We start from the raw sequence: 24608 nt of genomic DNA, 5'->3' as shown, positions 1-24608 counted from the left end.
CTAACAAAATAGAAGAGAAAAATGACATTTTCATTTGTACTAAATTTGGGATTTGAAGCTATTAGAACAAGTTCCAAGATATTTCACTTAGGAGAAAACACAGTATAAACATTCTAAACTGAGGAAACAAATTTGTTTAGGATTGGATAGAAGGAATCTTCACTCAAATCAAGTAAACATAAGTATAGCTTAGGGCTCCTTTAGATGGTGCATTCCACTACTGATTTTGATTTTTAAGTTCTACTGAATTTATACATAACTTTTCAAGTGCACACACTCCATGATCCATGATCTGGATTTGAAGTCAGAAGAACTGAGTCTATTGGTAACCTGTGTGCTGGGAATCCAAACAACTGGTCAATCCTGTCAATGAGGTTTTTAAAATCATCTGTTTCAGCTAGAAATACTCCATTTAAATACTTGATAAATTACTCACAGTAAAAAAAAAAAAAAAAAAAAAAGAAATTACTCACAGTAGACCTGTCCAGGAAAGAGAAGAAAAGAAAGCTCAGCAAGCATAAGAATATAAATAGCCACCAAGTATCATAACTACATGGACCTTATTTAAAAACAGAGAGAGAAACACTTAGGGTGTGCATCAATCTTATTATCTCTTTTCTGACAAGAAGCAGAAAGATGGACTTGTAGGGCCCTTCTGCATGCCAGGAACCACCTACTCCCACCCATCTGCTAGGCCAGCTCCATATGTTCTCTAAAATCAATGTATCTCTTTGTGAGATTTTTTTTTTTTCCAATTAGGGAGAGCATCTTTCCTACTCAATTTTTCTGCAAACTCCTCAAAGCACTTACATGATTGGATCTGTGTAAAATTTAATCTATTTATTATAGATGGTATATAAATTAATACTGGCTAATGTTAACTATTCTTTTCTGTGTACCCAGCTGATATTAGCATTAATTCAAAAGTGTTTAATAAACCTGGAGAAGGAAATGGCAACCCACTCCAGTACTCTTGCCTGGAAAATTCCATGGATGGAGGAGACTGGTAGGCTACAGTCCATGGGGTTGCAAAGAGTCGGACACAGCTGAGGAACTTTGCTTTCGGTAATATTTTATTTGTAATACTATGTGTTGTTTATTGGTCAAGTTTTGCCTATTAAAATGAAGAAAGTCTACTAAAAAAAAAAGTGTTTAATAAGCCGTTACTCTTTGTTAAGTGTTGATAATATACAGTTGAATAAGCCATGTTTTGGGGTGAACTTTTTAAACAGTCTTCCCTGTTTATACTAAAGCAGGGCTCTGTTATCATCTTTTGATAATTTCTTATCTGTAAGACAAAATTATGCATGAATACATGGTTTTTGATACAAATGAAGGGTTTTTTTTTATAGTACAATTTGGGGGAAAGGTTCAATAGCTACTTTCCTTGAAACACTATTACCACGTCTTTCTGTATTCTTTAATTTTAAAAAGAATCATTTGAATTAAGTGATACTTAAGGTAAAATTTGAAAAATATTATGATATCATCAAATCATGATGATTTAGGAAAACAGTCCTTAGGAGGAGCACGAGAATATCATTTCTGGCTAAAATAGCACTTTGCTGTAAAAACTGTAAATGAAGCATATTAAAGGAGTCTGACTTCAGAATTCCTAGTATTTGAAAACCATACGAAGGAAGAAAACAATGTTAAAATAAGGAACTAAAGATTTTACTCTAAGTAATAGCTGTTCTGCAGAATGACTTACATCTTTCTGTGTGTTTTCTATCTGACTGAACACACATTTTTATTGATTCGCAATCAGCAAAGCCATTGGTACCCATTTTCGTATAGAAAGCAAGCACTCTAGGAAAAACATTTGAGAAAACCCTCTCTATATCGTGGAAAAACATTTGAGAAAACTACTGTAGTAGTCATTTCTAAACCAAATTCTGTAACTGAGAAAGTAAATATTAATATATGGCCACACAAAACTATAAATTTCCTCAAAAATGCACAGAAATAAGTGAGTTATAAAAAGTTGGCAGGACAGGGATGTGATTCATGTGTGAGACCCTCCACTCAGGCTGTTACTGGCCAGGCCTGGGTCACTGGAATACAGGGCGCTTGTCCACATTCTGTAACCCCTGCTGAGCTCACCAATGTCTTCGCAAGAGTTTGTAAGAGGAGAAAGTGACATTTTCACTCATACTAAAACTGAGACTTCATCAGAATAGTTCAGCGGTGCCTCATTTTGGAGAAAACCTAATATAAAAATTCCAAACTCATGAACTAAATATATTGAGGGATTGTTTCTCATTCAAGGTAAATAGCCAAGGCTCTAATCACGGGCTCATTTATATTATGTGCTCCAGTATTGATTATGCATGAGAATTCAAAATTTATACAAATTATACACACACATATACACACACATGATGTAGTATTTTGATTTGAGGTTGGGCATGAGATTATTACAAGTTGTGACAACTGGCCATGTAACTCTACAATTCATTTGTGGGTCCTTGTTTCCCAAACTATACAGTCAGGAAAACTGGCCTAAAACCTGTTTTAACTCTAAAACTGTATGATTCTCTTATTTCTCTAAGATAAGTTTACTACATCAGTGTTTTAAGTTCACAGTTCCCTTATATGCCTTGTCCCCAGACTCTCTATTTTGAAGAGCAGTGGTTTTGGCCAATGATATAGAAACTACACAAGTATACTTCTTGTGGTTCTAGAACTTTGGTTTGTATACATCTGGAGTTTTTGGGACATGTCAAGAAAAAATGTTTTTAATCTCCAAATATCAGTACAGAATTCTACCTGAGACTTTCTACAGGTAAAATAAAACAGTTGTCTTTTCTTTAAAAAATCTCTGGAAGAGCAAGTTAGCACGACAAATGTTCTCTGCTGTTTCTCCAAATAGTCTCTTAAGTTTCTAAGATCTGCCACCATTTGTCTATTAGTGGAGGAGAGCATTATAAATAGGTAACAAACGAATGCAGATGGAGAAATAGAAGACTACTGAATTTTAGTTCAAGAGTTATTTATGCCTATAAACTTAAGGCTATAATTTTCTATTTCTACATAAACTATCATCATTTACTAACTCCGCAACTATAACTTGAACTCTCACTGTGTGCCAGGCCTTGTGCTAGACACTAGACGCAAGAAGATAGAACCAGACAGGCTTTGGCCTCATGAAAGTTACAGCTGGCACAGACCATAAGCACTAAATAAATTGTTATACCAAATACATTCATAATCACATATTGTGCTAAATGTAATGAAGGGAGAAAAACGAGAGTGTCAAGAGAGAGAGGATAAATCTCCTAACTTAGAATTTGGGATACTTGAATCTTCAAAACAGTTTCTCTTTTATGCCAGGTCAAATGTGATCTCTGAGGCCAGGCTGAGTGTATCAGTCAGGGGTCTCCAAAGAAACAAAATCAACAGAAGCTATATATTTGGCTTCTCTGGTGGCTCCATGGTAAAGAATTCACCTGCCAATGCAGGAGACGTGGGTTCGATCCCTGGGTGGGTCAGAAAGATCCCCTGGAGGAGGAAATGGTAACCCACTCCAGTATTCTAGCCTGGAAAATCCCATGGACAGAGGAGCCTGAAGGGCTACAGTCTGTGGGGCCACAAACAGTCGGACGTGACTGAGCAACTGAGCATGCGTAGACATAGAGAGAGAGAGAGAGAGAGAGAGAGTTCTTTTAGGATTGACTCAGATGATTATGTAGGCCAAGAAATCTCATGATCTGCCATTTGCAAGCTGGAGAACCAGGAAACTTGGGGGTACAGTTCAGTTCAAGTCCAAGGGCCCAATAATAGAGGAGCTAATGGCATAGGTCCAGGTCAGATCCGAAGGCCTGAGAACCAGGAGTGCAGCTGTCCAAGGACAGGAGAAAATGGATGTCCCACCTCAGGTGGAAGGAGCAAATCCCCACTTCCTCTGCCTTTTTGTGCTATCCATGCTCTCAATGGTTTGGAAAATTCCCATTCACATCAGTGAGGGTGGATCTTCTTTATTCACCTTATTAATTTGAATGCTAATCTCTTCCAGAAACACTCTCACAACCGCTCAGAAATAGTATTTTACCAGCTAACTGGGCATCCCTTTGACAAGTCAACACATAACATTTACCTTCAAATACAATGAAGAAAAAAAGAAAAAACCAATATTAAAGGAGAGAGTAACCTAGAACTTGGGATATTTGAACCTTTAGAACAGTTTATCTTCTAAAAATTTTTTAAATTGTATTTATTTCTTTATTTAGCTATACCCCATAGGTATACCCCACTTAGTTCCTAACCAGGGATTCAACTTTTAGGCCACAGTAGTGAAAGTGCCAAGTCCTAACCACTGGGCGGCCAGGGAATTCCCTAAAACATGCATCTTTAATGTAAGGTGCTTCCTATAGATCAGATGTTTGCTCGACGGTCAGGCTAGGGGATGTAGAATTTCTTTCCTTTCTATACCCCTCTCTCTTTTCTTCCTTCTTCATCCGCAGGTTGCTGGGAACCAACTCTTTCCTCCCTTCTCCTTCAGAAACAATTAGGCCCCTGTGTACATCCAGCTGGGCTTCCCCTGTGGCTCAGTGGTAAAGAATCTGCCTGGAATGCAGGAGGTGCAGGGGAGGCAGATTCAATCTCTGGGTCAGGAAGATCCCCTGGGTGAGGGATGGCAACCCACTCCAGTCCTTGCCTGGAGATTCCCGTGGACAGAGGAGTCTGGTGGGCTCCAGTCCATGGGGTAACAAATAGGCGGATACAACTGAAACAACTGAGCACAGACACACACACACCCAGTTATGAAAACCAGTACCTAGGAGAACCAGTAATAGCCTGGAATTAGACGTGATGGGTCATGATAGATGGTGAATGGTAAATGGAACACCTTAAGTAAATAATCAGGCACTCCAGACATCGGGACTCTCAGAGTAAGGCCATGCTATCAAGCCCTACGTTCATTTTTCTTTCTCTTCTCCCTTTGCTCGGCTTCTTGGCAGCATTTCGCTGAGTTGACAACCTCCTCTTTTGAAACACAACACCTCTTGGCACACTCTTCCTCTCACTGCCCCCTTCCAAACTCTCTAGCTACTCCTTTCTCGACCCGTCTCTAAATGTTGGAGTGACTCAGGATTCTGTCCTGAGCACTCCGTCTTTGATTCCTCTTCTGCTTTCCTTGATTAATTATGTTCATTCATGTGACTTCAAATGCCATTAGTAAGAGATGTCTTCCAAATTTATGTCTAATGCTGAAATCTTCCTTCTGAGCTCCAGTAGCAAGATTAAACTCTTAATTCACGTTCTTTAATCCCGTTCCTCTCCCAGTCTAGCCCATTGTATGCATTAACACCACCATCCACCCAACTCTATGAGCCAGAAACATAGGCGTATCTGTGATGCCCTCACCTCCTACTTTCTTCGTGCATTCCATCGTATAATTTTGAATCAACCCACATCTTCCCATCTCCTCTGTTAGCATACTAGGCCTGGCTATTCCCATTACCCACCTGGACACCTATAGTAACATGCTACCTGTTGATTGGCCTCCATTGTCTTCTCCAGAGGCAGCCGTCTTTCTCCAGGGTAAAAACCTTCAATGACCTCCTATGGTAGTTTGAAAAAGACTCTTTACTAAGAGTCCTGTATTCTCTGACTTCTGCAAACCTCTCCAACCTCATCTTGGGCCATCTCTATTTCTCACGGTGCCTAAAACATCCTGCATTCTTTCTCACATCCTTATTTATCACAACCTACTTCCCATCTCAGGGCCTTTGGGTATATGCTCATTCCTCTGAAAGGAACATAATTAACCTCTACTTCTCATATAGTTGATTCCTTATTCATTGGGGTCAGTTTGCTATCACCTCCTTAGGTCTTGCCTGGTAATTCTCTGTATCAAGGTTCTCTAGGGAAATAGAACCAGTAAGAATGATGGGTAGAAGGACAGACAGATAGACAGAGATGGAGCTATGTAGATAGATAAATAGATAGACATTTTATGGGGGGAGGGGTGGTAGCAAGTCTGAAAGCTGTAGGTCAGACCAGTAGGCTGGCAGCTCCAGGCAGGGGCTGACACTGCCTGCAGTCTTGGGTAAATTCTGCCCCAAGACTTTTTTGTCAAGACTTTTTTCCTTAGGGAAATCTCAGTTTTGTTCTTAAGGCCTTTCAACTGATTAGATGAGGCCCACCCTCATTAAGTAGGCTTATCTCTTTTATTTCAAAGTCAACTGAAAAAATAAAAGGGAAAGTCAACATATTGTAGATGTTAGCCACATCTACGAAATACTTCTATAGCAACATCTAGATTAATATTGAATTGAAAACCTGGATACTATAGCCTAGCCAAGTTGACACATAAAGCCAACCAACACACTCTTCTAGAAGTATTGGACTCTTTTTAATCTTTCTTTTCATGTGGCTAGCATATGTGTTTTATTTCCTCATACCAGATACCTTGATCAGGGCCTAGGATTTTTCTTTATTACTATTCAAGTTTGGACTAAAGCACTCTTGATGTGCAAGAGAAATTTTGGGCTAGGGAATTACTTCCACAAATTTCCCTTCATCTGTGTTTTTCCAGCCTAAAATTTTCCCAGTTAGAGATAATTTAAGTGTCAGACACTGCTAAAATGTAAACTCCATAAGTAGTAATAATAATTATCATGTTATTGGAAATTCTAAGCTGGTCTCGGTAAAGAAGGGGAAAAAGGAAAGTTAAGTTTGTCTATAGCACAGTTTTGAGTAGGACTCCCTCTGACTCTCACAGAAACCACTTTCTCTGACCCTTTTTCCATCTAGTCTCTGGTGTTTACATCTGCTTTAACTTCTTCCTCTCTCTTTACAATGGCTCCCTATGACTTTGAATATTCTTCTTTGCACTTATACCTGATTGTTCTAGAATACTTAATTAATGTTTGATGTTCCCTAGATTATCACCCAGATGTGTTATCTAGTACTGGTAAATCCTCAAATTTTCCTTGCAAGAATATAGGGGTTTTATTCTTATAATGACTTAGTATATTTACAAGTCACATTCTTATACAATAATAGGATGAGTACATACTGTAAAATAACAGAGGAAAATATTAGAGAGAGGCAGTGCCTAAATCACTTTCCAGTATAGGCAATAATTAATAACCCTATCAATTATTGAAATTATTTCAATTATTGCCCTGTTGAAAGCAATGCAAGATTCCCCCTTCCCAAAGAATGGGAGGGAGAGTAAAAACATAGAAGTTCACTAATTGTAGTTAAGCGACTTTAGTCATCATTATGCTAAGGCTCCCTAACTTGGTAAAATCTAGGGTATTGACAAACTGGAAACAGATCAAGGCCAGAAGTAATTTTCATATTAGATCTTGCCAATATTACAGTGATACCCCCTGCAGTCTTTGCACAATTAAGTGATGAAGAGAGGCGAGCTCGGTTGTGAAACTTGTGGGCCGCTTGTTTTGCCTTCTTCTGTTAATGATCTTCCACTCAGCTGAGCATCTTGGGGAGGAAAGGGCAGGAGTGCAGATAGGATGTTATCTTCAACTTAGTCTACCTTGTTCTTTTGTAGAAGTACCAGAAGAAAGGAACAGGGGTTGAAATTAATGAGGTGGAAATGAGATTCTGAATTATCAGTGCATTGCCATGATCTCTGCTCACCCTTGCAGGTTGGCTGCACTCAATTTCCTTTAAGCTTCCCTAGGTAGGGAATTCTAGACACACGAAAAAGAATTATTTCTCTCTCATGAATCTCTATTCCCTGTATCCACTTCTATTACTACCAAGGGAGATGTTAAGTTAGGGAGACCTAAATAGAAAAACATTTCTACTTTTTGTTTCATATAAAAAGCCTTTAAGACATTTTTGTTAATAGAGAGAGGATTTTTCCCTAGTATCCTTGGACATGTTTCTGAAAAGTTCCTCTAGGTTACTTCACTGCATATGCTTCCCAGAGTAAAGGAATGTAAGTAACATGACATACCCTCTGTGCACTTTTTCTTCAGTTCCTCCTGTCCTTGTTGGAGAAATAGTTTCCATTCTTTCAGAATGCTTTTAAATTCTAATGTCAGAGAACTTTTGCAAAATCCAAATACGCACTTGGGTTGATCATGGTGGATTAAGTTGAAATAATATCATGCCTGGATGCAACAGAAGTGAAAATTTGGTTATGTTCCACTTCTGTGGATATAGTAAACAATGATAAAATCAGGCAGGGAGACTATTTTTATTTATTTTTTAAGAAAAGAAAGAAAATTGCAGCCAGGAAATCAAAGAGAAAGTCTTTTGTCTCTAGTGGGACTTCCTTGATGATTCAGATGGTAAAGAATCTGCCTGCAATGCAGGAGACCCAGGTTGGGAAGATCCCCTGGATGGCAACCCACTCCAGTATTCTTGCCTGGAAAATCCCACGGACAGAGGAGCCTCGTGGGCTACAGTCCACGGGATCACAAAGAACCAGACACGACTATGCAACTAACACTTCACTTTGTCTAGAGTTGACCAGCTAGCCCAAAGAATCTACCAGAAATAGTGAAAACTGTAGCAGTGTCTTGATAGTTTGGAGGAAGGAGAGTGCCCTTGGGTTGAAGCTCTTTATTGGTAAGGCCATTTTGAGTTGGACCTGGAAGGAGGGGAGTTAGAGATGGGGGGGAAAGAATTCCAAGCAGAGTTTCAGAGGCGGAGCACAGGGGTTCCAATGAGCACAGTGGTGGGGATGGGGGTGGGGGTCGAGGAAGGCTGTTTGTTCCAGTCAAGGGAGGGGCTGCCTCCGAGGAACAGGATACCAGCCTCTTCTCCGAAGGATGGCCTCAGCATGCCCGCCCAGTGGCCCACGCTGCTTCTGTCTGGCAGAAAGCCTTCATTAAGAGCTTTTGAACTGCCAAGGAAATTAGTCCCCAGTTCGATTGAGTTAAAATTCAACTCTCCCCCCTCCCACCACCAACCTTTCAGGAGCCTTTCCTTTGGCCGTTAAGACCTTTAACACTGCTGAAACAATGAGGCAGAGAAGAAAAGGTTAACAGGTTTTCCTAAGCAATTAATTTGGGCATGCTATTTGAATAACAAATTTTCTAGTATTCTCTTAATTTATTTTTCACTAAAAATTCATATCAGACTCATAGCTACTCCATACAAGGACAAGTTTTGGAATTCTCTCTTTGTTACACACACACACACTCACGACCAGTTACCATCTCATCTCTCTCCCTCACTCAGAATTTCCCATAGGTTCTGACCTGGGGATCATTTAATAGCACTAGCTGGTGAATGCAGCAAAGGAAATCTTAGCATTTGACTTTCAACGCATACTAAACATTCGACTGTGTGTACACGTTGCATAGGAAAGCATAGAATTATACCATTCGAAAAAAAAATCTGCCATTTCCCCCAGAAGAAAAAAAAATCACATTGGCCCAAGAATCTTGTAGTGTTCCTTTTTCCTCCGTGTTAATTCCTGAAACCTAAAAAGAAGATCCCAGAGAATGATTAGAGTTTCCCAAGTTTAGTCCTCAGTTATTCTGAAACACTCTTCTTTGGGGTTTACATGGGTGTGGGGATCTTTATTGGATTTGGTCTTTGCCCAAATGCCTAACTCAGCCCATCGTCATCTTGTTATCTTCAAGTGAAATCCTAGTCTCCAGGAGGAACTTTAAAAAAAAAATAAACAAAAACAAAAAAACCCACACCTGGTCTGGCACCCAGAACGCTAAGGGCTGAAAGCCAGGGCAGATTCTTCAAGTATAAGAATCAAACCATTCACCGTCTGGCCTTGGGATCGGGTCTGCCAGCCAAGAGGGAACAGGAAGCTTGCCTCTGAGCCCAGGACTATGGAATGCAAACCCCCAAGCAGTTATTTGCTGTGGTTTCAAGTTTTGTCCTGGAAGTTAAGAACAATGTGAACTCTTTTCTAAGTAGCATTCTAGTCAATAAGTACCAACCTAGCGCCCAGAGTCTTTGAACCTAGTCCAGTATGCACCCTTTACACACTATTTTAACACTGTATTAGTTTTTAAAGCCAATCTAATATGGGTACTAGTGTACAGAGAGCCCAGATCTCCTGGCTCATTAGGTTGCTATTTAAGACGGAGGGAGATCAAATACCCTCCCTAAAAGTCCTTAGTAGGCATCTCAGTGCTTTCCGTAAACCTCAGCCGGTTACTAGACATTTCTCATGGGTCACACTCGATTTGTAGTTTACAGATTTGTCTAGGGGTCGGGGGCAGTTTGAGACGAAAGGTCTGAGTTTACTGTAGCTAATAACACATGTGCATTTAGACCAAATGCTTGCTGGCAAGGCAATGTAATAACTCATTTCCAAATCCTTTCTTGGAAAAAGAATTCAGATTACATAATCATGAAAAACAAACCTGTTGCCACTCAGCATGAACTAACACGTTACAGTATTTTATGGCTGAGAGTTGTTAAGCCAGCACCCAGTTTCATGCATGGAGGGGAACACTGGGAAAGTGAGAATCTGCCAGTTTTGTTCAAAGTTATGCCACTTAGTGGTAATGACACAGGCAGTTCACCTTTCCTGTTAGATCACATTACCTTGGGACTCAGTTGATTAGGTAGGTGCTCATTTACTGCTCATTAGAACCGTAGGATTATTATTAATAGCCACCTAGGAACCGGTGAGAGCGAGTCGTTAAATGAGCTCTTCTTAGCAGGAAGACCACCTTGGGTGTCCCCAGGTGTCCACCAGCTTCCATCACATGCAGCCTCTGCTCTGGAGCCTTCCTGAGGCTGCCTCCCTGGGCAACGGAAGTAATGAGCTCCGATCTGGTGTAGCTGTTCAGCAGCCGACACTGTCCGTTAAAGCCAACCTGAGAATTCTAATGTTTTGAGTCTGCAAACGTTTCAGTTCAGACGGGCTTGGAGATAAAAGAGCCTAGGCTGGATTGTCATCTATGCTTCCTAACTTAAGAGCCAGATACAGATTCGGTCCTAAGATTCCTGCTTGTGGTTCCTAAAGGAGATCTATGAGACACAAGGGTGGGTCGGTGGCCAGGCATTAAAAGGCGTTACGTTCTCCCTGCAGACGAGTAACCAAATAAAAACGCTTTTCTGCCTCAAGCAAAAATTTGACCCAAATTTCTATTTTCAGCACAGAAGTGAAAAAAAGAAAACAATCTGACTCATCAAATTAGGCAACCACCAACTCACCGTATAACCTTTCCTATGATTAATATACCTTATAAACTCACTAGGAGGTGTAAAAATCACCTTAGTTCTCCCAGCAGAAATCACAGGTAATTAGATGACACAACCTACCCAGAACAGTACTTTTTGAGTACTTAACCGTGTGGCCTGGCACTAAGAACTTTCCAGATTATCTCACTTAATCCTCGTGCCAACACTATTAGGTGGATAAGGGTGAAAAGAGTTTGAGTCACTTGCCCAGTGTCTCACAGCTGGTAGGTGGCGGCCCTGAGAAGCGATCTTCAGTTTGACACCTACAGCCCAGCACTGGGGTGCCTCCGGTCACCAGGCAGGATAGGAATCTAGAAGGCAAGGAAAACACTTTTCAGATGCTATGGTCAACGGATCACCTTCATTTATCCTGAACACGTATTCTGTCACCTTTGACTTTTCATGAAAAAGATACCTTTTTTCCTTGGTAATTAAGAATTGCATGCAAATCTGAAAAGTGTTGGTTACCTGTTTAAAAATAATCAGGTATTCCTATTTTCTGGTTCTAGGACTCTAGAAGCAAAGTCTTCTCGAAGGGAAAATATAAGGGATAATTTTATACTTTTTATCTCTCAGCTACCTGGGTAACTGATACCATGAGAGGAGAGCTCGGTTCCTTCAGCTGGTCTTTCTCCTTTAATGTTAAACAGGCAAAGGAGACAGAAAAAGAGTTGCCCATTTGTGGCTCGTCTGCACTTCAACTCATCCTCTGAGCTCTTGGACGAGGCAAAAAGGAAACCAATCATTCCCCAACTTTTTCTCTCCCTTCTGCTCCCAGGGACTTTCACCACAGAGCTGGGTGAGCTAGATGAGTTTCTTCTTTTGGGGGACACTCTGATCTTTCATTCACAAGTTCTACATACAGTCATTGAAACTTACTATGTGCCCAGAATTGAAATATGCACGAGGAGTCAATGCTCCACTTTTTTGGTGGATATGCAGGGAAATGGACATCTATAAAGTCAGGCAGTCCCCAGGTGCTGTTCAGATATTGCTCCTGCTCTCATGGGCAGGAATAGATTTAAGGCCGAGGGTGTGAAGAAGCAGAAGTCAGGGATCCCTTGGAGAGAAAAGAGAAGGAAAAGAAACTTCATATTTGTCTGGAGTTTTTCTAGTTTGAGAAGTAACGACTGGAATATAAGGGAGTCATAAAACTGGCTATTTATTTTGCGATGCAGTGAAGGTAAAGAGATTTTCCTAAGATCATGGCTCAGGGGCCCAGTATTCATGATTTCGTTTCTTCACATGCAAACCTAGCCTCACCGAAACACCCTGGAGTCTGCATTCAGGTAATAGATGTAGGGAGATGATCAACTTCCGCTTGCTTGAGACAGTCACAGTTTTAGCATTCAAAGCCCCACAGCCCAGGAAACCATCCTTCACTCCTGGGCATTTGTCATGTTGGTCCTTCAGTGAGTCCTTGAAAGGCAACAAGCTAAACCTCCACCCCCAATATGTAGGATTATGTTTTGCTTAGAAGCAAATGAAACAGTTTTAAACATTCTCTGGCTTTTTTTTTTTTTTTTTTCAATGTCTTATACCCTAAAATAAGAAAAGAATCTCCATCTAAATCCATTTAAAAACATTCCAGAACTAGACTTCCTGGGTGGTCCACTGGTTAAGAATCCCCTTGCACTGCAGGGACTCTGGTCTGATCTCTGGTCCGGGAAGATTCCACATGCCACAGAGGGTCGAGGCCGCGCCACAGCCATTAAAGGCTGCACGCCTGGAGCCCGAGCTCCGGAGCTCACCACCAGAGTGAGCAGCCCGCAGGCTGCAAAGAGTAGCCTCTGCTCCCGCAACTAGAGAAAAGCCACATGCAGCAAGGGAGACCCACCACAGCCAACAAGAAAGGATACACTCTTTAAGAAAAAATTCTAGAACCAATAAAGGGCGTGAATGATTTAACTGTTTCTCAAATTTGGGCTTAAAATAAAGTGAGCATACAATTTAACTGAAAAAGATATTTTTGAGAATAAAAAGACTAAAATGATTTAACGTGTCATTTTTAACATTTGTTTATTGAGCAATAAATTTTGTTTTATGTAGGCGTTTCTATAAAATAGTTCCATTAAAAATCATTTTCAAAAAAAAAAAATTCTCTCTTAAAAACATACACACCAGGAACTTTCCTGGTGGTGCAGTGGTGGACTCCATGCTCCCACTGCAGGGAGCACCTGTTCCATTCCTGGTTGGGGAAATAAGATCCTGGGTGCCATGAGGTGCCGCCAAAAATCAGAAAGCAAAAACCCATATATACCTATGTGTAATAAAGCAAACCTTTGGAAGCATTTATATTGATTATCTGAATATTAAAAATAATATAAGCCAAATAATTGTTGTTGGTATGTATTTATACACTTTATTCAGTTTCTTAGTTGTACCATTAGCTAATACTTTGTTACTGAGATATTTCTGAAGAATATGTTGTTTTCAATATGATCTTCACTTTTTCCATCAAACTGCCACAATTTTTTCCAATTGACTCTTCTCTGGAGCCCACAGTATTTTCAACTGAGAACTTATTCTTCAGGTGGTGAGACTCATGGTAAGCTCAGAACGAATTCTGCTGAATGGAGGAGATTCTCAATTCTATTCTTTTTATTTTTAATTGTGTAAATACCTCAGCAAAGGTATTTTCACAGGTGCCTTATGTTTGCCTTCATTCAGAGTATTTTATTTTTTTTACAAATACACTTAACAAGACAAAACTTGTAAGCTGTCTCCATTTATACTTCTTTCAAATATTTTGTATAACTTAGATGCTTCAAAATTGTCAGCTTTTGCAGTTTCATTCCCTCTGGGACAGAATATACATTCATGAAATAAAAACAAGAGGCTGTCTCAGAAGATTACTCCACAAGTCTGGATATTCCAAGGCATAATGGTAGAATTTAAAAAGTAAACCTTGCAAATTGATTATGCTCTCTTAGTTTAATTTGTTCGTTTTTTCCCCTTGTTTTTGTAGGATACATTTCAATATCTCCCTGTTTCCAAATTTGTTTTTAAGAAATGCAATTTTCTAAAAGCTTCAAAAAGCATTTCTGCACTCTATATTTCTTATGTAGCAAGAAATTTATTAAAAGATAGACTATAGGCAGACTTTTACCTATATGATCTTCACAAAGCAAATTATCTTAAAAATTAAACTTTTAACTAAATTTGCAGTAGTATTCACAATAAGGTCTAATGAATTTTTAAAACTTTGATTACATGAATCATGAAAAAATTGAACAATTATTGGAATTAATTTTTAATTTGAAACAATTGTTGACACATAAAAAATGAGTCATTTAGCTGTCTGCAGAATTCTCCTGTTAATTAAACCAAGCACATTATAGCTATTTTTCATGGTTCATACTCATCCAAGAAAACCTTAAAATAATGTCTAAGATTTAAAGTAAATTCTGGAGTCTTTATAGCATATTTACGTCCCAGTTTTTCTTACTAAAGGCCCCATGGTTTATGGTTAATGTTGGCAAACATTTTATGTATGTTGTACAAGTATTATCAACCTTACTGAAAAATAAAAATTCTGTACTTCATTTTCACTAAACCTGTGTTTTTGTTTTGTTTAGTTTTGTTTCTTGAGCTCATTGTTTCTGAGAGAGCTCATTGTAAAATCTTTAAAAATTGTTACAATGATAAAGTAAATGCAGGCTTCCCCTGCTTTACAAAAGTAGAGTGTTTCTACTAAATCTTTCCTAAGCTGAAATGATGTGAAGTGAAGAAACAATTTATTTAGGACACATCTTGCTAATGGAGGCACAGAATAAATCCAGCTGAGGCACGGATGCTCAAGGTTCAAAGCTGTGGTGGAGGGATGCTCAAACGCTGAGCGTAGTTCCTGGGGAAGGAGCTTGGCGGTGCCTTTCTCCCAGTTCCAAGTGTGTGTTCAGTCGCTCAGTCGTGTCTGACTCTTTGCAACCCCATGGACTGCAGCACGCCATGACTCCCTGTCCTTCACCATCTCCCAGAGTTTGCTCAAACTCACGTCCATCGAGTTGGTGATGCCAAGTATGTATTGCCTCTATAATATGGGCTCCTGCAAAACAAACATGCAGAGCTGTTTTCACATTTCGCCTCTTTTGTGAAAGCGAAAATCCTCTTCAGATTTGTTTCAGTTATTGAAGAAAGCTACTATAAGTGGCTTAAACCAAATTTTTGAAAAGCAGAGTTGTAAGTTGCTGTGGTCTTCCATACCCTAGTATAAGACAAAACCGTTTCAGCTGGATTGCTCACACTTCTCTGTAAAAGCTCTACTGTAGGCATGCTTCCCCCCACTTCCCGCCTTTATTTCGCATGCATGGGAATTTCTGATATCTCACATTTCAACGTGACCGCTCCCACTGGGAGACTGGCAGTCTACTTCCTCACTCGCAGGCCTCTCTCTGGACTAAGAAACCACGATTCATCCCCCAGATGGCCACCAGGGGCAGCAGCAAGTGCTTCTCCCACATCACTGAGCACCAGAAATTCCTTGTCCCAAACCGCCTGCCTATAGGCAACTGCGCTTTATCAGCCTGCATCCTATATGCTATCCTGAAGTGGTGGAGTTAGCTACCAGTGTCAAAATTGGTTTTGGATAAGTCAGAGGTCTTATCACTGCTGGTTCGGATTTATCCACTTATTAATTGCTGGACTCTGCTTACTGCACCGTGTAGCTCACTGGCTACCAAAAAAGGTCATGAGTGACTTTGCTGGTGGCCCAGTGGTTAAGAATCCACCTTCCGGTGAAGGGAATTCAGGTTCCATTCCTGGTCAGGGAACTGAGATCCCACACGCCACAGGGCAACTACGCCCGCCTGCCACAACTAGAGGCTGTGTGCTGCAAACTTCAGAGCTGGCATGGCAACTGCTAAGACCCAGCAGTGGCCAAAAATAAACAAATATATATAAAGAAGGCCAATCATAGAATATGCAAATACAAAGTGGTCTATCAAACCCAGCCTGGCTTACTTGAATACAGCTGTTTTGAATAATGTTTTCTTAAAAACAACAACAATTCTGGGACACCTGTTAAACCAGAGGGATGCCAGGACAATAGAAGTAAATCAGGAAGTATATTCACTTTATCTACTATCACGATGTGCTTCATGAAATGGATTTTTGTACTCCACTCCAAACCTGTTAAATCTGAACAAGGTAGCATCCAAATTAGCATTATAAGAAGCTTTCCATGATATTCTTGTTTGTTTTAAATTCTATTTATTTGCTTATTTACTTAATCTTTTTTTTCTATTGAAGTGTAGTTGATTTACAATGTTGTGTTAGTTTCTGGTATACAACAAAGTGAGTCAGTTATACATACATATATATATCTGTTTTTTTCAGATTCTCTTCTTTTATAGATTATTATGAAATATTGAGTATAGTTCCCTCATGGTATTCTTAGGGACGCTAAAGTTTTCCTCCTGGTTAGGGAATTCCTTCACCTTTTACTGTGTCAAGCTCCACGGTCAGAGAGGTTGGGAGGATCATGTGCTTCACGCCATGGCTGATCTAACACTTGGATCAAAACTATTATTGAAAATGAGCTAGACACAAATTGAACTTAAATTAAGTCACAAGATAAAAATACTGTCCTCTCCTTAAGCAAACTTGTCTTGCAAGTTGAGAGATTTATTTTTGGCTACATCATTGCCTGTTGGGGAATTTGGCCCTATACCAGCCACTTTCTTTCTTTGGGGATTAGGTTTATAGCTAAGGAATATATAATGAGCATTGCTTTTAATATTTTGGAAGAGATAAGCATTAGGTGAGATGTTTCCCTTCTAAAAAAATGCTACTAAAATTTTAAAAAACACATTATTTCATTTCATTCATAAAAATTACTACTGCAAGTCATAAGATGTATTTTGAATTTCCATAAGGTAACTGATTCCAGAATAATGATGTTTTATCAGTTTATTTTCTTAATTTGCATTTGGGGTTTTTTGTGTGGGGAGGGTCAGTAACTGGTTGTGTGAATTTTTAGAAATATCTTGATCTCACTGACCTCAGCTACAAAATGATTTTAGTTTAGTGGTTGTCCAGTGTTCATTCCAGTTTCCTGAATTCATCTTTTAAACCTTTTTGAATGTTTGGAATTTTTATCATGTGCATATTATCATTTTATTATTTTGTTAGTAAGAAAGATTTTATAAGCAGTAGAATTATGAGCTATTATTTTTTCGTCTACTTTAAACAAGCACATGTTATTTTAAAAACAGAGTAAACAGAAACATTAGATACACCAAGGGAAGGGAGAGAGGGAAGTAGAAGGATGATGAAGTAACCCAGGATATAGGACCGCAGCAATTTTTAAACACTTTCTAAGGTACGGTATAGGGGATCACCTAGTGGTAGAACTCAGAAAAGCTTTTTAAAAGTTTGAGATCCTTTCTTCCTGTGCAAGAGTCCATACAAAATGCAATCAATTTATTTAAAACATGAGATGTTGAATATTTATTTTTCGCGATCAACTTTATTGAAATCATACTAATAGGTTGAATATGTAAATATTTACCCCAAGCCTCTCTTTTATAGAGGGATAAAAAAATCCCCTAATATTAAGCTTTGAAAATTAACTTCTGTCTCAAACGGTGTGTTAAATTCATGGTTCCATGGTCAAAAAAGAGAGACAACTGAGCGACTTTCTCTTCACGGTCAAAAGAAGTCTAGATTTGCACAAAGCAAGCATGAAAGCATGACCCTTACCATTCAGAAACCTCTGGTCTAAAAGCCATGTTGTTTAGTTGCCAAGTTGTATCTGACTCTTTGTGACCCCATGGACTGTAGACTGCCAGGCTCCTCTGTCCATGGGATTTTCCAGGCCAGATTATTGGAGTAGGCTGCCATGTTTCCAGGGAATCTTCCTGACCCAGGGATCAAGCCTGTGTCTCCTGCCTTGGTAGGTGGATTCTTTACCACCGAGCCACCTGGGAAACCCAGGTAAATCCATTAGGATTGTACTCTAATTTAACAGTTGAGGTTGCTGAGGTTCTATCTATATAATAGATAAACTATTTAAACTATTTGGGACCAAGATGGAATTTTCACTTGTTGAAAATAATAATGAAACATACGCGTACGGCAACTTCTGTTTTTGTTTTGGTTCTCCCCACAACAGAGACTAAGACAGAGATTTAGTAGTAGTTCATTTGGAAGTAGTTCACTTGGGTGATGATTCCAGGAAGCAAAGTAGGGACAGCGAGCCTGAGACGGGGCGGGGGGCGGGGGGGAGAAGCCAAGAGAAGGGCGACAAATGGCAGTTATTATAGTAGATGCCTACGGCTTGATTCTCCCAGCATCTCTCAGAATTGCCTGTGGGAAAGATGGAACCCTGTGATGTTTATCTGCCTCCTGACTCCGTTCACTGAGGATTGCTCCTGTATACTGTGACTGCCCTACATCTCCAAGCTGTGCTGTGTACTGACTGAGCAGCCTCCTTCAGCTTCAGAGAAGGCCCTGGAGCAGAGAATTGGAGTGACATGTGGCTGGTTGAGGTGGAAAAAGTCTGAGCCTACAGGGAATTCTCTACCACATCTGTGGCTGAAATCAGAGCTGGGCCAGGGGGATGTCATAAAGGACTAGCTATAGACCACACCTTATATTACTCAGATCTGTTTGTCCTCTTATTAAGTTCACGTTGTCATTGTACCCTCAAGGTGGTGGCCACGATTTCTAGAAAGGACTCTGTGCAGAAGAAAGAGTGGAATAAGGTTACGATGCTTGCTGGTCCCAAGGCCATGACTGATATTCATCAACTTTCTCCTTTACCACTTGTTCTGGATGATCTCATCCTTGGCCAGCATTGGCTGGTCTAATTTATTTGCCTGGTGGGGGAATCCCAGAACTTTATCTGAGAGCTCAGGCCTTTCACTGTCTTGCCCTTATTTTGCTATAGTGACTGCAATTGTTTGTTCACTGTTATTATCAAACACAAAGACATGTAAGGGTACCCCAAGGAATCCCCTGAGTTCCAGACATATTCTCAACTGCCCCCTTAACAGAGCACCAGTGCTGGCTTCTTACGATAATCAAGACTGAATAACCTCACCAGTATTGTAACTCCTTTCTTTGCCTGCTGTTACACCCACATAAGGAAACCAAAGAGATCAGTTGTAGTTTCTGATTTTGTGGAACCCTTCATGTGTCACTAGGAGTAGTGTGACCCACTCCCCACTTTACCCAGTAGAGCCCACACTAGAATGGGAAGCACAAATGGATTATTGGAAGTGGTAGTGAGAAGAGCGAATTCTTGTTCCATTTCTTGGCATCTGGATTCCAGCCATGGGGGACACCACTTGATATGTTGGTTAATACAGATAGTGAGTTATGGAGGGTATTTCTCAAGGTCTATGGGATGGTGCCTTAGTTGAGCTGTTCATAGACCATTCCAATCTGGTATTTGTATTCGTTTCCTGAAGCTTCTGTAACAAAGTACAAACAACAGGGTGGTTTAGAATGACTGAAATTTATTGTCTCAGATTTCTATATCCCAGAGGTTTGAGATTCTGCCATTGGCAGGATTGGTTCCTCCTGAGAGCGGTGAGGGAGACTTCCATGCTTCTCTCCCAGCTTCTGGTCATTTACCAGCAATCGTCGGTGTCCCTTGGCTCGTGGCAGCGCAAATCCATTCTTCACATGGTGTTCCCCCTGTGCCTCTGTCTTTAAAGGTCTCCGTTTAATAAGGACATAGTCATACTGCATCATCTACAAGCTGATGGTATCTGAAATGACCCTGTTTCCAATTAAAGTCACACTCTGAGTTACTGTGAGTTATCACTTCAACACATGAATTTATGGTGGAGGGAAGACACAATTCAACTCAAACAGTATTAGACCAGATACTTCCAGGAGTACTTTGCCCACCTGATGTGAAGAGCTGACTCACTGGAAAAGACCCTGATGCTGGGAAAGACTGAAGGCGGGAGAAAAAGGGGATAACAGAAGATGAGACGGTTGGATGGCATCACTGACTCAATGGACATGAATTTGAGCAAGTTTCCGGAGATGGTAAAGGACAGGGAAGCCTGGTGTGCTGTAGTCCGTGGGGTTGCACAGAGTTGGACATGACTGAGCTACTGAACAACTTCCAAGAAAAAGGTTGGCTACAGTAGAACCAGAAAACCCATAGTCATGTACACATTTCTCAATAAAACGAGCGCCCTGCTGCTGCTAAGCCTGCTGCTAAGTCGCTTCAGTTGTGTCCGACTCTGTGCGACCCCATAGACGGCAGCCCACCAGGCTCCACCGCCCCTGGGATTCTCCAGGCAAGAACACTGGAGTGCGTTGCCATTTAACCCAAGGCAATCTTATGCAGGATGCTATGACTTTTAATCAGGTATTCTGTAAGCCCATCAGACAGTACAACTAGTAGAGACTCTGCAGAAAGAGAAGATAAACCAATATTGGGAGCAGGTATCACACCCTTCAGAGAGGAAGGGATCCAATGCAATTGACTTGCCATCAAGAAGCTGGTTGTTTACACTTGGGTTTCTGAGGGCCCGGTGGCAGTCTAATGATGACAGGTTGATTATGCACCAGAAATGGTGGTTAGACCAGCTTTACTGAGCCCATGCTGGTGGGTCCATTTACAGCCATCATCCCTGATACCATGGCAGCTCTGATGATGGGATCATTGTGCACTTGGGTGACTGGACAATCCATCAGACCAATCATCTTGTCCATCTAGTGGATGCTTTCCAGTGAGTACTGACATTGAGACTCAAAGACTCGAAGACTTCGTTCTCTTTCCTATAAGGTCTACCTATAACCCCCTTTTCTAAAACTGCTTATAATATTAATAATTTAATCCTGCTCCTTCCAGGCCCCTGATCAAGCAGTCAATCATTTGCCCAGAGATGTATCCTGATCTTGGGCTAACTTTTCTTCCGTGTGAAGCAGACAATCGACCGTTACGCTCACGGCTCTGCCCACGGGGTGTTCCCCTTGTGGTGCTGTAGGGAACAGCAGTTTACTTTCAGGACACCCCAACACAGTTTTCGAAGTATTGAGCCTTTATTTTAAAAAAAAAAAAATCATTCTCGATAAAAATGCTGCTTCAAGAAAACCTCTTGCCTACTGGAAACGGGAAAACCTTTCAGTGGTTCCTTGATGCCCTGGAAGCACACCGTGAGCTGGAGCTGGGGCGCCAGGACCCTCGGAGACGCCCTCTGCAGGGACAGAGCCCCCCCAGGGGCAGAAGCATCAGTCCGTGCCCAGTGGTCAGGGCCGGGGGAGCTTCTCCCCTCAGCAGATTCTCTGCTCGGGGAGTTCCCCTCGGGGTCTCTGCTACAGGAGCATCATGGCTCGTGTGCAAGATGCCCTGAAAAGCCGGCTGCCCTGCTGGTGGTGATGTGATCAGCTGGGTGATCACCAGCTCATTGAGCCAAGCCATCTGTGAATGAGGGTCAGGCATTTCCTTCTCTGTTGGCTTGTTTGGGGGAACCTAAAATAATCCGCCTGCAATGCAAGGGACGCGGGTTCCATCCCTGGGTCGGGAAGATACCCTGGAGAAGGGAATGTTGACCCCCTTCAGAATTCTTGCCTGGAAAAAATCCCCTGGACAGAGGAGCCAGGTGGGTTACACAGTTGCAAAGAGTCAGACACGAGGAAGCCGCTGAGCACACATGCATGCGCTGTAAGATCTCAGATGTCCGCTGAGGCAAAGCCTTCGTGAAACAGAACAGGTGACCTATGGCCACTTATTTATGTAAGTTATTTATGCCCTTTGGACCTGCTTGAACCCCATCATAGAATGGCTTGCTGCTGTACCCACTAGAACCCCTGACTTAGTGGGTCTGACAATACATAGCTAAGTGATGGACACGTCCGATGTTCTCAGGTCAGGTGCTCGGTCTTTAATAAAGACAGCAGCACAGCAGGGTGCTTTTTTCAGATGGTGAGTCATTCTCTATGGGAAAAGCATGGCCTGGCTCCAGGACGCTAGGGAGTCTGTGCGATGAATCGCTCCCTGATGCTTGCCAGCAGGTTGGCCTTTTCTGTTATACTCATCTCTAGCATTGTTAGGTTTACAGAGGACATGGCCACACACAGAGCCCCTCCTTGAATCCACAGTAGTGGCTCTCAGCTTTCTGCTGGGCCAACGCTTGAATATTTCTGCTGACATAAATTAAGTGAAATCCAAGTGTGTTGACCACTAATCTTTCACCGAGGAATATAATCTCAATCAAAATTCCAGAAGACTCCTGGAAAAATTTATATTATCATTCTACTTTCTTTTAGAAAGATAAAGGCCCTAGAATAGATGACACAATTTTAAAAGATCACAGTGTAAACCGAGAATTGATGTTACCTAATTTCATGACTTACTATAAGGTGGCAGTAATCAAAACAGCATGTTACAGATATAAAGATAGATAATATAGATCAGTAAAACACAAGAGAGGCACAAATAATCCTTATTTGTATATTCAGTTAATTTTCAACAAAGGCGCTTTCAAAAAAGAAAGGATAATCTTGTCAACAAATGATGGTAGAATAACTGCATGTCTAGATGGGAAAATGTAAAAACATCAATCCTAACTTCGTAACATAGGCTCATGAGCTCAACTGTATCTGACTCTTTGTGACCCCATGGACTGTAGCCTACCAGGCTGCTCTGTTCTGTTCTTTCTAGTTCTGTTTTCCTTTGACAGCTAATAAATAGCTGAATAATTACCCTGGAAAACAATGCAGCTGTAACTATTGTTGGAATTTGGTTCAAATCCCGGAACAGTCAGATACTAGACTCATAGAGCAGTGTCTGAGAAAAGTTCTCCTCCCCTACCTGCTCCCTCCTCTCTCCTTAGGGCTTCAAGGAGAGTGGAGAGCAAGGCCTTTCCCCAGCTGGCAGTTTTTACTTGTCAAGATAATTTTAAGTTACGATGTGCAAGGTTACTAGGGAGTTGCTAGGAATGTAAAGATGAATTCAAAAAATTTTATCCTACAAGAATTTCTGAGTCTGTAGGGGGAGCCAGATAAAAAAAGATATCTATATGTATACCTATATTTATCTATCCATCCATTTAAAAACACAGCAAAAATCCTTATAGTGAAGTATAAGCCAAAGTCTAGGAAAGGTCTAGGGAATTATTTCAAGGGGTGGGTGGGAAAAGCAAAAATTTTAAGAAGAAAGTGGCATTTGAGTTGGGTTGAAGGATGAGTAAACTTTCAGTGAAAGATAAGGGGCTGCAGGAATAGTCTAATAGAAGGTAAGCAGAAAGGCTGGAATTTATTGAGGAACACAATAGTGTCAGAGAAATAGTAATTTAACAATTCATTGTTTTGATCCTGTCTTTAGAGGCTTATTTTTAGTTTGTTGCTGTTGTTTAGTAGCTAAGTCCTGTCGGATTGTTTTTGCTAACCCAGGGACTGTAGCCTGCCAGGCTCCTCTGTCCATGGGATTCTCCAGTAGATCAGTAAAACACGAGAGAGGCACAAATAATCCTTATTTGTATATTCAGGAATACTGGAGTGGGTTGCCATTTCCTTCACCATGGGATCTTCCCCACTCAGGGATGGAAAGCCACGTCTCCTGCATTGGCACACAGGTTCTTTACTACTGAACCACTAGGGAAGTCAATTATTTTTAGTTTAGGGTACATAAGTACACACATTACTAGGGAGCTTCATAAGAAAAGAGGGGGTTACATCATATGTTCACGATTTTTCTGGGTACAATCTTCTCCCCTGGAATCGCAGATAACAAATGCTTAGAATCACCTGTGAGACCCTGCATCTTCTAGATTCAATTTCAAAAGACTTAGCCTCTGTGTGCCTCAGTTAACTTTTAAATAAAAACAAGAATACTGTCCTAAAGAATTGTTAGGAATGACACAGGACGAAGAATGTCTGGCAGAATAGTACTTTAGTAGATATGTCCTAAATTATATATTTAATAAGTAAGTAGATACGCGTGTGAAGTATTAAAAACTTTTCACCTGGCAGCCCTCTCCCGCTGGCCGTAGCCGATAGACCACACCCTCCTAATCCGCCATCCCATTCCCTGGCGCCGGAGGAAACCCGGTTCCCAACGCCTCCCAGCCTCAGCTAAAGCACGTGGGCTCCGCCTCCCCACAACAACAATAAACCCTGTAGCACCAGCCCCAGCCCCTCTGCGGGCTGGGCTTGATTTTTAAATCCATCCGAAAGGGCCAATCAGAGGCAGCCGTTCGACTACGCGGAAGCCGATTGGCTCACAACCTCTGATAGTGACCAATAGGCTTGGAGCCGAGTTCAGTCTAGGAGGCCGGAAGCGCTCGAATCGAAAACGGGTGGCGGTCGCGGGCAGTTTGAATTGGCCTCTGTGCTCCAGCTCGCCGAGGCTGGACAAGGACTCGCCTTTCGGAAGGGTTGTTTGCCCTTTCCTGCCAGCAAGGTGAGTGTTCCCCTTGGGTCCCAGCTCTGGCGGCGGGCGTGAGGGAGCCGCGGGCCTTGTGCTTGGGGGCTCCTGGGCGGCGATCCCTGTGGGATGGCGC

General features: G+C 41.2%; 1 protein-coding gene across 1 annotated transcript in view; it reads left to right on the top strand.

Annotated features, from left to right (window-relative positions):
• Positions 1–24387: 24387 nt before the first annotated feature.
• Positions 24388–24608, top strand: part of CENPF (centromere protein F) — a 60757-nt gene continuing 60536 nt past the window's right edge. Inside the window, exon 1 of the mRNA XM_065936216.1 lies at positions 24388–24508. The gene's annotated coding sequence lies outside the window, so the exon portion shown is untranslated. The remainder of the gene's footprint in view (positions 24509–24608) is intronic.

Source organism: Muntiacus reevesi, chromosome 5 (assembly GCF_963930625.1).
Source record: "Muntiacus reevesi chromosome 5, mMunRee1.1, whole genome shotgun sequence".
Classification (NCBI taxonomy): domain Eukaryota; kingdom Metazoa; phylum Chordata; class Mammalia; order Artiodactyla; family Cervidae; genus Muntiacus; species Muntiacus reevesi.
The sequence above is the reverse complement of the archived record's forward strand: the minus strand, read 5'-3'. Positions and strand labels throughout refer to the sequence as shown.